The 14,055-nt window shown below is 39.9% G+C and overlaps 1 long non-coding RNA gene across 2 annotated transcripts in view; it reads right to left on the bottom strand.

Moving 5' to 3' along the window:
* Positions 1–745: 745 nt before the first annotated feature.
* The window catches only part of LOC142665949 (uncharacterized), a 49,988-nt gene continuing 36,678 nt past the window's right edge, over positions 746–14,055 (bottom strand). Inside the window, exons 1-4 of one of the 2 annotated variants that reach the window (XR_012851608.1) lie at positions 8,954–9,034; positions 6,350–6,433; positions 3,302–3,436; positions 746–995 (exon numbers count right to left, since the gene is read on the bottom strand). This is a non-coding gene — a long non-coding RNA (uncharacterized LOC142665949). Of the gene's footprint in view, positions 996–3,301; positions 3,437–6,349; positions 6,434–8,953; positions 9,035–14,055 lie in introns of those variants that run through there. The other variant, XR_012851607.1, reaches the window with a different exon arrangement.

Raw genomic sequence — 14,055 nt, 5'->3', positions numbered from 1 at the left:
GATCCCAACTGCGGGTCATCTCATTTGTTGACCATATGTGATAGCAAGTGAAGAGAACTAGTTAAGAGTCTTCCATTTTCAAAATTGTAAACTGGGACAACCAATAATGATTTGAGGTTAGGTTGACACCTGAGGCCAGGTTACTCTTCCTGCTGGGCTCCAAATATAAGAAAACAGTAGCAGAAACAAAAATAATTCCTTCTAACGCTCGGAAATTTGCTGCATTTTGCAAAGATATTCCAAACAAAATAAAATTCACAGCTAAAATAAATTTAACGTTTTTTATTTTTTTATTTTATACTGAATGTAGATCTTATGTACATATCTAACCTGACCCACTTTAAATTAAGATGACCTTATAAGTTTGGGCTAGTGGGTGACATTTTATCTATCCAAAAGCAACCTGAAAACGCTCCTCTTCAGAAAATCTTACACCCTACAACAACTCTGCTGCCACTACTCTACCGGATAACCGGCTTCCACCCTCACCTTCTGTCCCCTTCTACCTTCCCTTGTAGATTGTAAGCCCTCTGGGTCAGGGTCCTCTTTCCTTCTTAACCAGTCTGTCATTTATTAGGCTCATGTTCGTTGTACTTGTTTTTATCGTCTCATGTTCTGAACTTAAACTCTTTTTCATATGTACAGCGCCCTGGAATGAATGGTGCCTTAAAATAAATAATAGTGATAATTATACGTTCAATGACTTTTGATGGACAACATTGGACACATAGAACATTGACCGGTGTCTAGTTACTTGTTTCTTTTTATTTCGACTTCTGTAGAGTTTGGCAGAAAGACATAATTTTCCTTTTCTTAATCTATTTATGTCCCTTTTTGCCATTATTGAGAAACAACACGTTTACATCGTCACCCGATACCGGCAGCATATCTATCAGGAAGCCTGGAGGAATCTTCATACAGCTCATTAGATCCACTGCTTTATTGTTGCCGTCTACTCGGAAAGTATTACATCAATAAATCATTGAGAAGTTATCCTGCAACAAGAAGAAGGAGGAAAAAAATAAAAGAAGGAATATGCACAGGAGGGGGGAGAATTCTCTCTTGTGATTGGACAAAACCTGCCCTCCATAGGATGGGGCATGATATTTTGGAAATATTCAAAAAATTCCCAGTAAATGTTGACCACGAGTTGTCCTCTTCTGCAATTTTCTAAAAATATATTCAGTGGTATCTTAGTTATGTCTGTTAAACAACCTATCTGGCAGCTCCTACATGTAGTCGTATGGGTCCTGAATGCCAAATTAGTTTCGTTACACATTGATATTATATATAGGAAGCAACAGCTGATGGTGGAGGCACCAGACTCAACATGGACACAGTGTGGCTTAAAGGAGTTGTCCGAGAGTCAGAAAAAAAAACCTAAACTGCCCTCATGTAAGTTTGGGACCACCATTCTCGCATCAAATGGGGGTCCCAACGATCAGACAATTACCACCTATCCTGTGGATAGGTGATAATTGTTGACTCTGGTACAAAGGAAAAATAAAACAATGAAAAATTAAATAAAAATGTAACTTTTAGCCATTGAGAAGGTTTACCTTTGTCATGTGACCAACCCCGTACAAGCTGGAGGAGTAGTACAGCGAGTACATAGACTACAGTCGGGTTGGTCCCGTGATGGAGAGTCGCATCGTGATCAAAGAAGACTGTGCAACTCGACTTCCGATCCCCCGCCAGCGCTATAAAAATCTCAGAAAATCTCAGAATCAGTGTGACGGGGGACCGGAATGTAAATTAGCGAGTGTACTCACATACTGCACTAAGTACACTTTAAATGACCTAAATATCTAGTTGGTGTTTTCTTATTTCTTGTTTGAGAAAAACAGTAAATTTTGCAAATAGATATATAAATTGAGGATTGAAATGTAAAAACAACAAAAGACTAAAACAAAAAGAACATAAAAATTTAGTTTGGTTAAATTAAAAAAAATTCCAAGAAATGTATTAAAAGATTTTTCAATAATTAGCCAACCGTCCTCTGCAGAAGTTCACTCGATATATAGTCAACGTTCCCTCAGGACTTCAACAATTAGTGTCATCCTCTACTGAGCACACTTCTTGGAGAAGTCTATTTTACGATGTGTCCCGATGAGTAATGACCCATTCTCTCATATTCTTTAGCTCCGGGGTAGATGATCCCAACTGCGGGTCATCTCATTTGTTGACCATATGTGATAGCAAGTGAAGAGAACTAGTTAAGAGTCTTCCATTTTCAAAATTGTAAACTGGGACAACCAATAATGATTTGAGGTTAGGTTGACACCTGAGGCCAGGTTACTCTTCCTGCTGGGCTCCAAATATAAGAAAACAGTAGCAGAAACAAAAATAATTCCTTCTAACGCTCGGAAATTTGCTGCATTTTGCAAAGATATTCCAAACAAAATAAAATTCACAGCTAAAATAAATTTAACGTTTTTTATTTTTTTATTTTATACTGAATGTAGATCTTATGTACATATCTAACCTGACCCACTTTAAATTAAGATGACCTTATAAGTTTGGGCTAGTGGGTGACATTTTATCTATCCAAAAGCCCCGAATTGGCAACAGGAAGGCAGAAAAAAAGTCCACTCCATATGTTTCAGAGAGTGCTCACGTAACATGTCTAGGGTTTCTCATGTGAGACCAATCTGCTCTTCTGATTGGCTCATTTCTAGGGACACATAGAGAGCGCATGCTACAATTTGGCTTCCAAATTTTAACCTCAAGGACCATTCAGATGTACACCAAGTTTTTTAGACCTCTCTGCTCTTCTGAAAGGCTAATTTCTAGGGACACATAGAGGGCCATTCGGTAGGTTGAGATGTAAACCAAGTTTTTGCTTAAATTCGCAAGGGCATCACAGACATGGTAAACTGATTTATCCAATGTTTGCCAAAGGGCAGGAAGATCGAAAAATGACTTCTGATCTAGCCACTAATTTGCTCATCTCAATAGACCAGATATTTTTTCACCAATGGGCGACTTCAGTGACCTTTTTTTTTGCTTTTTTGGTGTTTCAGGGAGATGCCAGACCATCAGTAATTCTGGATCATCAGGTACTGTATTAACAGAATTTTATTGTATATTTTTATAGATAAATGAAGGTCAGCTGGAAAAGTATGACTATGGCACAATAGATAAATTATCCATCAAATGGTGTCCTCTATGGTTGTTTTTGTTGGTATAAAATATTTGCTTACAACTTATGTGAGGTGAATGTATATTTAATAAAAATGAAATATCAGACATTGAAAAACAAGCAACGAACAAAAAAAACATTCTTCTTTTCGGCACATACCTGTTGAGTATCTGAAATTGTGAAAATCGTTTCAAAATTGGGAATTATAGGCAACTTCTTGTATGAGCAGCCTAGCGTGTTCTTACACAAATTGGTGAAGAATACTCCTTGTCCTTACTACGTGTCTTGTACTTTCTTAAAGGAAACATTAAGGTCATATTATGGGTCTGTGTAATATATAACAAACCTTAAAGGGTTTGTCCACTATGAACAGCAGATGACCTATCCACCAGATAGGTCATCAGTATATCATCGGTGCGGGTCCAACACCTGGACCCCGCACCATTAAGCCACTCCAGCTGCCTCCGGTCACTGGATGTTATGGCACATAATGTTATGTATGTAGCTGGAAGCAATTGGCTCCGTACATAGCATAGCGGCCATGCTGCCGAACTGCAGCTCTGCTTCTATTCACTTGAATACAGTACTGCATCTCGGCCGCTATTCAGTGTCCGGAACCAATTGCTTCCGGCATGTAAGTCCGGTGTTCAGAGGCAGCTGGAGCGGCTTAATGTTGCAGGGTCTGGGTATCGGACCCCCACAGATCATGTACTGATGAACTATTCGGTGAATAGGTCTTCAGTTGTCCAGTAGTGGACAACCCCTTTAACTAGGAGGCAATACTGGATCTACTAATTGACCCCCTAAAGTACCAATTTGGGAGCCCGAATGAGCTAGTTATGATTTCAGGGTTTTTTAGAAACAGGAAGAACCCTCTCAGCCAATCACAACAACAAAAAAACAGTCATGTGACACTTTAATGCTGCCTTGAGGACTCTTTTTCACAAGAGGGTTGAGACTTGCCTTCTCTATGTTTAATGCCATGAAAAAAAACCTGAACATCCAGGCCCTGAAAAAAGCATTTGGGGCAATTTTTCTGACTTAAAGAGGCTCTTTCACCAGATTATAAGTGCCCTATCTTCTAGATAATGTGATCGGCGCTTATAATGTACATAACAGCAGTTTTTTATTTAGAAAAACAATTAATTTTGACAGAGTTATGACCTATTGCACATAGTGATCTTTCTAGATCATGCTGTGCAGTCACATACACACACATTAACGTTACTGAAGTGTCTTGAGAGTGAAGAGACGTCGCTTCCAGCCAGGACGCGATGTCTATTCACAATCCCGACACTTCGGTAACGTTTGTGTGGGACTTACAGCACAGCAAGCGTGATCTCGCGAGATTACTCTTACTGTGCTGTAAATCCCACACAAACGTCACCAAAGTGTCGGGATTGGGAATAGACATCACTTCCTGGCTGGAGGTGATGTCTATTCACTGTCAGGACACTTGAGTAACGTTAATGTGTGTGTATGTAGCTGCACATCATGATCTAGAAAGATCCCTATGTGCAGAGTAAATGAATGGGGAGAAGTGTATGACGCTGATTGGTCAGCGTCATACACTTCTCTCCACAATGCCCACTTGGTCAAAAAGTCAGGAAATATTATAAATTAGATTATAATTTATAACATTTCCATGTGCTGGGCACTAGAGGGAGCACTTCCCAAAATTGCAGCATGGTCAATGTGGTAAAGCACCCTCATTGCTTTATGCTGCAAATATATGGTAGACACACTCGCTCTAGTGTCCTCACACAATCCCCCCTCCTTTATCCTGGCTAGTGCCATGAGAAGGAGGGGGTTTGAATCGTCAAACCTCCTTCACTGTGTGCCGCCATTTTCTGAGCAACTGCACAGTGTAGGAGGATTAGATACAGTGCTCAGCTGACAGTATAACACGAACATACACGAACATAATACACACTTCACATACACTAACATAAATTACTTGCTCCTGCCACCTCCGCTCCTATTCCTTGTGCCTTCGCTTCCTTGAACATATGGCCGGAAGCCGCGGCCGGAAGTCGTCATCTTATTGTCCGTCCGTGGCTTCCTGTCCACATGAAAATGGCGCCGGATTTCGCTCTGCCAAAGACCTTCCTTTTGGTCTGTGTGGGAGCGGCGCATGCGCCGTTCCCACACAGACGGCGTAGGCTATAGTGAATGGAACGGCTCCCGGTCGCATTCTCTGTGGGGTTGTATGTGCCGGATTCCATCTCTGTATGTGTCGTTAATGGACAGATACAGAGATGAAAAAAAAATGGCAGCCCCCATAGAGCGGTAAAAATTAAAAAAAAGTAGAACACACAAACACAAATAAATACATTTTATTTTTTTATCATACTAAAAGCAATATGATAAAAAATGTTATTAATTTCATGACACCTTCCCTTCAAGAAAGTCATTAGCATAAATAAAATAGGTCCTAACTCCATCAAAAATGATAATTTTTCTAAATAAAAAGCACTGCTGTCATCTACATTACAGCGCCGATCACATGTACAATATCGGCCACTTATAATGTGGTGACAGAGCCTCTTTAAAGGGTTTGTCTCATGAAGACTACAGTTTCTTATATTGCTGATCACAGTGGGTCTGGCTTCTCTAACCCCTGGCGGTTAGCTGTTATCGCTGGGGGAAGCCACGTCTGGCCATAGTATGTAATGACCTGTAGTATTACATGCCATATGACCATGTATCATGACCATGTATGTATTGTACTTATTATATGGATGGGCCGGGTTCACCAAAGCGAGAGCTTTGAATTGACCATGGACCCCCTCTATGACGTCCATATACCCTAATATGGCAATTGGAAAGGGGTTATCTTCATCAGATAATCCCGTACATGAAATAATATAAGAATAATGGACTTGCCTTTTTAGTGTTTCTTTGAAACACCCCATGGGGCCTGCTCTCAAAAAATCTAAACGTGTTGTTCGAAGCTTTGTGTCATTTATTATTTCATAGTCTTTTATAGTTTTAATTCTCTTCATCTCAGTAGGAAAATATTCAAACAATTCTTCATTAACTTTCCTCCCACCAGAGAGATTAGTGTAGAAATAATTATTTTATCGATATTTTTTAAATATATATTTTTGGCCTCGATTATAGGGCTTCCAAGGAAGGGTCAAATAAATGTATTTTTGACAGATTACCTTAATATATAACACATTACTCTTTGAAATAGGAGCTTACCTGCGGTTTCTGGTAAGGTGAGTCATTGCCTTCTGGTGTGCATGCTTTTTGTGCGCAGAATGCAGAGGTGTGCGCCCGCAGGTGCTAATGTTCCGATGAATCACAAAACAAACATTTATTAGAAATTGCCACCTCCACAACATATTAATTATATGGCAATACAATTCCTTTGCAAAGCATGTCGGGTGCCAGTTGCTGAATTTAAGATTGTGCCCATGCCAACGTACACTACCGTTCAAAAGTTTGGGGGTCACCCAGACAATTTTGTGTTTATCAAATGAGTTGCAAAATGACTAGAAAATATAGTCAAGACATTGACAAGGTTAGAAATAATGATTTTTATTTGAAATAATAATTTTCTCCTTCAAACTTTGCTTTCGTCTTGGAATGCTCCATTTGCAGCAATTACAGCATTGCAGACCTTTGGCATTCTAGCTGTTAATTTGCTTAGGTAATCGGGAGAAATTTCACCCCATGCTTCCAGAAGCCCCTCCCACAAGTTGGATTGGCTTGATGGGCACTTCTTGCGTACCATACGGTCAAGCTGCTCCCACAACAGCTCTATGGGGTTGAGATCTGGTGACTGCGCTGGCCACTCCATTACAGATAGAATACCAGCTGCCGGCTTCTTCCCTAAATAGTTCTTGCATAATTTGGAGGTGTGCTTTGGGTCATTGTCCTGTTGTAGGATGAAATTGGCTCCAATCAAGCGCTGTCCACAGGGTATGGCATGGCGTTGCAAAATGGAGTGATAGCCTTCCTTATTCAAAATCCCTTTTACCTTGTACAAATCTCCCACTTTACCAGCACCAAAGCAACCGCAGACCATCACATGACCTCCACCATGCTTGACAGATGGCGTCAGGCACTCTTCCAGCATCTTTTCAGTTGTTCTGCGTCTCACAAATGTTCTTCTGTGTGATCCAAACACCTCAAACTTCCATTCGTCTGTCCATAACACTTTTTTCCAATCTTCCTCTGTCCAATGTCTGTGTGCTTTTGCCCATATTAATCTTTTCCTTTTATTAGCCAGTCTCAGATATGGCTTTTTCTTTGCCACTCTGCCCTGAAGGCCAGCATCCCGGAGTCGCCTCTTCACTGTAGACGTTGACACTGGCGTTTTGCGGGTACTATTTAATGAAGCTGCCAGTTGAGGACCTGTGAGGCGTCTATTTCTCAAACTAGAGACTCTAATGTACTTGTCTTGTTGCTCAGTTGTGCAGCGGGGCCTCCCACTTCTCTTTATACTCTGGTTAGAGCCTGTTTGTGCTGTCCTCTGAAGGGAGTAGTACACACCGTTGTAGGAAATCTTCAGTTTCTTGGCAATTTCTCGCATGGAATAGCCTTAATTTCTAAGAACAAGAATAGACTGTCGAGTTTCACATGAAAGCTCTTTTTTTTTCTAGCCATTTGGAGAGTTTAATCGAACCCACAAATGTAATGCTCCAGATTCTCAACTAGCTCAAAGGAAGGTCAGTTTTATAGCTCCTCTAAACAGCAAAACTGTTTACAGCGGTGCTAACATAATTGCACAAAGGTTTTCAAGTGTTTTCTAATCATCCATTAGCCTTCTAACACAGTTAGCAAACACAATGTACCATTAGAACACTGGAGTGATGGTTGCTGGAAATGGGCCTCTATACACCTATGTAGATATTGCATTAAAAACCAGACGTTTGCAGCTAGAATAGTCATTTAGCACATTAACAATGTATAGAGTGTATTTCTGATTCATTTAATGTTATCTTCATTGAAAAAAACTGTGCTTTAAATTCAAAAATAAGGAGATTTCTAAGTGACCCTAAACTTTTGAACGGTAGTGTATGTCTATAATTGAGGGCCGGACTCATGTAGGATCAAAGGGCAGTAAACTTTTTGTTTTCTAGATAATGTAAGATAAAGCTTTTTAATAAAATCTGAGGGGATTTCCAATTAAAATGTATCTATTATTAATGCCGAATTAAAGCAGATGTGATTTACCACTGGTTGATAAGGACATAGGGGGTGTTAATATAAAGAGATAGATAGGTTTAATGTACGATTAGTCATTTTTATTTTTATTATATTGAAATGTAAATTATTTGCAGTTCTCATAAATTTGGAAAATTCTGGAAATTCAGATACTTTGATATCTCTATAAAATACTCCCAAATTTTGAATCTAGCAAAAGAGGTGGACAGGAGTGATTTGTTGAAAAGGAAGGTCCTGGAGCAGTTGGTGAACCGAGCATGAGGCAACTAGTAACGGAGGGGGTTTAAAGGGTTATTCACATCACAAACTATGATGACATATCGCTGGGCCTTGAGAATGAAGGGGACCCATTGCTGGTTAAGTGCTGTATCCCCTTCAAAGTGGAGATGTGCTGCAGTTCCCTGGCCCGGAGCCGCTGCGAAGGGAGAAACGGAGAAGAAGACACGGTGCTAAAGCAGTGCTGCGGCCCCTTCATTCTCAGGATCAATGGGGGTCCCGACAGTTGCACCCCCACTGTTCGCAAAGTGATTGCTTAAAGGGGTTAACCCAGAATCTAATTATTTTTTTTAAAGAAAAAACTGCAAAGCCTATAAGTCTACATAAATCAACCCAAACATGCTATCAGATACTCACCCTCTGGTTTGCTTCCACTTTTTCTGCGATCCGCTCCTTCGTGTCTCTTTCTGTCTCCGTAGCGTGATGTGGGCGGTCTTTCACCCATGGTCATGTGACCAGTGTTTGCTTTTGTGAAACTACATTTCCCACAAGCCCCTTGCTGCTCCTACCAGCTCCCTGGAAACCCTGTGCATTTCCGACGTTGGCTATGCCTCCAAGTGGGCAGCGCTTACAGTGCAAAGGGCGGTGCACACAGAGCGGCAAGGAGCTGTTTCTACTGTTACAGCTGCTGGTGCACGGTGCGCATGCGCCATCTCCCTATACATAAAGAAAAGGATATCCGCATAGAAGAATAGCGGTTATCAAGCACGCATGCTCGGCCATGGCAAACAGAACTACGGGCGGACAGATCCCAGGGCAACAAGGTACAAACCAACTTGGAAGATGGGGATTTTTGGGAGTTGAAATCTCGCCACCATTGACTCCAGATAGTTACTTATAATCGGCAAGTTTTTTCATTTTTGCAGTGGGGGATACTGAACCTAGAATGGGATTTTGGGAATATTCCTTTAATGGGAAGTAAAAACAGTATGAGTAGGAGTCTAAAGTCAAACTTCCAAACTGAATTTTGAGGCAGAAATTCCGCCTGCAAAAAACTCAGTGTGAACACAGCCTTAGGGGGCTCAATGACTCCTCTGACTCATAGGAAGTTATCAGTATTATAAATGGCACTGGGGCCCAGTTACAGATTTCCATTGTGGCCCAGGAGCTTCTAGTTACGCCTCTGGAGGAGTGGAGAAGTTTTGAGAAGGAATCTAAAAGGTGAAGTGGAAATATTTTAAGGAAGAGTATAAAAGGAGACTTGGAGATGTTTTATGGAGGGTTTTTTTTTGAGAGATGTCTGAAGGGTAAAATGGCAAAGTTGTGAGGAGTAGTCTTAAAGTAGATGCACAGAGATTACGAAGATGAGTGTGAAAGGAGAAGTGGAGAAGTACGGAGAATGAGTCTAAAAGGAAAAGTCAAGAGGTTCTGAGGAAGAGTCTGAGAGGATAAGCAGAGAGGATGAAAAGAGGAATCTGAGAGGAGACGTGGAAAGGGCCAAATGATAACCCTGAAAAGAGAAATGAAAAGGTTTAGAGTGAGAGGGGAGACCGACAAAGGCCGGAGGTTAAGCAGAAGAGAAGATGGAGAAAATGATGTCCAAGGCTGGGAAAGGCACTTTATATGTCCTGAAGCTGACCCAAGCAGGCCATGGAGGAAGCTACTGAGATGAGGGTTCATCAAACTGGGAACTGTATTGGCTGAATACCATCCATCATTCAAGGGTACATTTCATCTTTGGTGACCGCTGTTTCGAAATGTGGACATCCCCTTTAAGAAAAGTCTCATGTATTCAAATATGCGTGCAGCGGTCTGTAGAATCAATAATATAGAACTGGTGACATGTTACCAGGAACCATAATTTGTCCTTTGTTTTCTTCCATAGAGGTCGCTTGAAATATCCTCGTAATCATTTCACTTCACTGGATGTTCTTCCTACAATTGAACATCCTTCTGAAATTAAGATGATAGTTTTGACATTTCTGTCTAAAAACAGAAAAGTTGACTTCTATTTCTCAGGAAAACAGCTCTTTAGGCATCGTCTGTTGGGTCAATATGACACCTATATAGATTTTTGACATGTTTGTCAGGCGGAGTAAAACTAGCTGGAGAATCATAAAATATTTTTGAAAATGTGGAGAGATTTATGTATTTAATATGTAAGGTAATTGCAAATAATAGTAATAATAGTAATGTAATAATAATAAAAGTAATAATAATAGTAGTAATAATAGTAAGTATAAAAATACTAATTAAAAAAAATATTAAATAAATAATACAAATGATGAAAATCAATAATACAAATAATAATAATAATGTAGTAACAATAGTAATATAATAGTAATATAATAATAGTAATAATAATAATAATAATGTAGTAACAATAGTAATATAATAGTAATATAATAATAGTAATAATAATAATAATAATGTAGTAACAATAGTAATATAATAGTAATATAATAATAGTAATAATAATAATAATAATGTAGTAACAATAGTAATATAATAATAGTAATAATAATCTTGTAGTAATAGTGATAATTTTAATGTTATATTAAAACAAATATTAAATAAATAATACAAATAATAAATAAATACAAAAAATAAATAATAAAAACGTTATACATCTTTTTACTTTAATTTAAAGGGAATGTCAAATTTAATTGTAGTTACATTAATTCGATTTTAGCCTATAGACTAGAGAGATAATGGGATTATTACAATATTCAGAAGGTGATGGAGTTATAATATGTAATTTTCAGATAATACCTTCCTTTTAAAAGGGTTTTCTCATAATCATCAACAGTCACTTATGTACAGTATGGGTGATAAATGTCTGATCGGTCGGGCTCCCTACCGATCCCGAGAATGGGGTCCCCCGAGTGCCCTGTGTGAATGGAGCGGTAATGTGCATTCATTTTCTATAGGGCTGCCGGACATAGTGATCTGCCTTTAATGCACAGGACTAACAGTGGCGAATACTTTCTGTAATTACAACATCTGAAGAGAGACACACAAAGCCCAGGATGAATGACCTGGTTATATAAAGAGATTATGTGGATCAAGGAGAAGCAGCGACCCGGGCAAGACTGAGCTTATCCGGCCTCTCATAGATCTTAAGGCGCTGTCATAAATTCATGGCTCGTCACAAATTTATATCTTCGGCCGGATTTAGGAGGATAAGTGCAGGAGTACATTGTTTTTTTAAAAATATGTCGATGCTCACTGAGCTCCGCTAACACTGATGACCCTTTATGATCTTTAGTAGTGTCTGGCCTGTCCCGTTAGTGGAAGAAGTACTGTAAGTCTCCCATTGATCTTATTTGGTTCTTGATTAGCTGCTTCCTAAGCTCCCACTAGGACAGGCCTCTAATAAGAGCTGAAGCTTTTTAAAAAAAATGGCCGAATCATTCTTTGATATTTATTTCTGCTTTGATTTCTAAATTAGAGCATTTCATAAAAAAAATACCAAGAAATAAAAGCCTATCTTGTGTCACGTCTTAAAAGAACACTGCAGGCAAAATATACACTGTATTATATCTAGGGCTGGGTCTGAAGGGGCGGAGCATGACACATGAATTCTTTCTATGGTGTTCATTGAATTCTTGTGTCCAGGCCCACAGTCTTAGATCCTGCACCAGATATAATGCAGTGCATTTGTCTTACCTGAAGTGCTTTCTCTGCCACATGGTTGGTCCATTATAGGCAATGACCAACCAGTTGGCTGCCCCAAGAAAGTCAAGCAGAGCCAACAGAACGAAATGTCATGGTGGTTTCTTAGCACCGCTGCCACTTTATTCTAGCAATTAGCAGCGGTCACATCGGTCAGACCCCCCCCCCCCACTGATTGGATGCTAGTGGGATATCCTAGAAATTTACCAACAATGCCTTTGAGAGGTTATCTCCTTTAAGGGGTCAATATGGAATTTAGCTTCCTTATTTTGGTCTCCTATAAATCCGGCTCCGTGGCTTTCACATTTCTCCTGCTTGCATCTCCATTTTCTTCACCATAGTCCTAGCCAGGAATGAATTTGACTATAAGCCCCGCCTATAAATACAGTGTTTAAAGAGGACCTGTTACTAGGTCATATAAGTTGTACCGGTTTACTGACCTAAATAGCGCTGTCTCCCGCTTCCAGCGCTGTTTTACTTTTTTCCTGGACACCTCCATTCCAGAGATATGGCCCACTGTTGTGTGGGCTCCCTCTATACTAATTTGCTGTAGTTGGCCAACAGGGCATAAACTAACCTCGAGCTGCCTTGCGCTGATTGGTCAGCATCAGAGGCAGGGAAGCTAGCTCCACCCCGTTGGCTAACTACAGCAAAGTAGCTTAGAGGGAGTCAACACAACAGTGGGCCATATCTCTGGAATGGGGGTGTCCAGGAAAAAAAGAAAAACAGCGCTGGAATCAGAGAGACAGCGCTATTCAGATCAGTAAACCAGTTCAACTTATATGACCCAGTGACAGGTCCTGTTTAAAACTGCTGTAAAGCATAGAATTGTGGGAGGACAGATAAAAACAGGAATATAATGATAAGACTAATAAGATACATGATTATCATCAGCGATTGATCCTGCCTCGGTGGCTACCATCTATAGGGCCCTGTGGAAGATCCCTTTAAGTTATGACTACTGGGTGACACTCATTACTATGAGTATCGTTATATCTTCATTGCATCCATGGGAAGCGTGTCTGTCGTTTTTGAATGAAACTTGTGGCCAAGTCCTAGATCCAGATTCACAGACTTTACAATATGAACCCGAAAATGTAATGACAAAGTTTATTCGATAAAATGTGACCAATTATGAGACCGTCACAAAGTTTTTGCAGAATTCTCCCCTGCTGCAGAAGCTGTGCTGGTAAGAAACGTTCCGCCTATTCTACGATCCCCCTCCTCTAATTTTTCAGCCTTCGGTGCTGTTCCGATGGGTGTTAGATGAGTGGGCTCTCACTTTATTACCTTTATATCACAATGCGGCTCTTTATTACAGCTTGTCATAATTACCCATGTCAGGCCTCTTACCCGTGGTGATCACAACACACAGACGCTATATAATGCAGAACAAGACAAAAGTTTCAACAAAAAGAACTGTATTTGTATAGTTTAGATGACAAGGCAGTGACGAGGGGGTTTATATTAGAGCATTTTTCGAGAATTTCAATTAAAGATGATGTATAGAAAGTTAAAAGGGCTTTACAAGAACAATATGAACAACCATTAAATAGTTTAAAAATGTAATTCCCCCCCCCCCCTACAAATATAGTTTTGCTGTTCGAAGTTATCAGAGGTTAAAGTGTATCCTTATGATAATAATTCCTGATCATGTGTTCTGGCCACGTAGTATTATCATAGGATCACTGGATCTCCACGTAGCTTTCATTTTTCTTCCACAGACAAGAAAAGGAAAAGGGATCGGATTGGTTGCCCTGAGTGCCAGTGGCCCTAAGATAACACTGATATGCCAGAGCATATGTAAGGAAATGTTGTCATGGGGACACAGGCCTATTTCTTTA

Source organism: Rhinoderma darwinii, chromosome 13 (assembly GCF_050947455.1).
Source record: "Rhinoderma darwinii isolate aRhiDar2 chromosome 13, aRhiDar2.hap1, whole genome shotgun sequence".
Taxonomy (NCBI): Eukaryota; Metazoa; Chordata; class Amphibia; order Anura; family Rhinodermatidae; genus Rhinoderma; species Rhinoderma darwinii.
The sequence above is the reverse complement of the archived record's forward strand: the minus strand, read 5'-3'. Positions and strand labels throughout refer to the sequence as shown.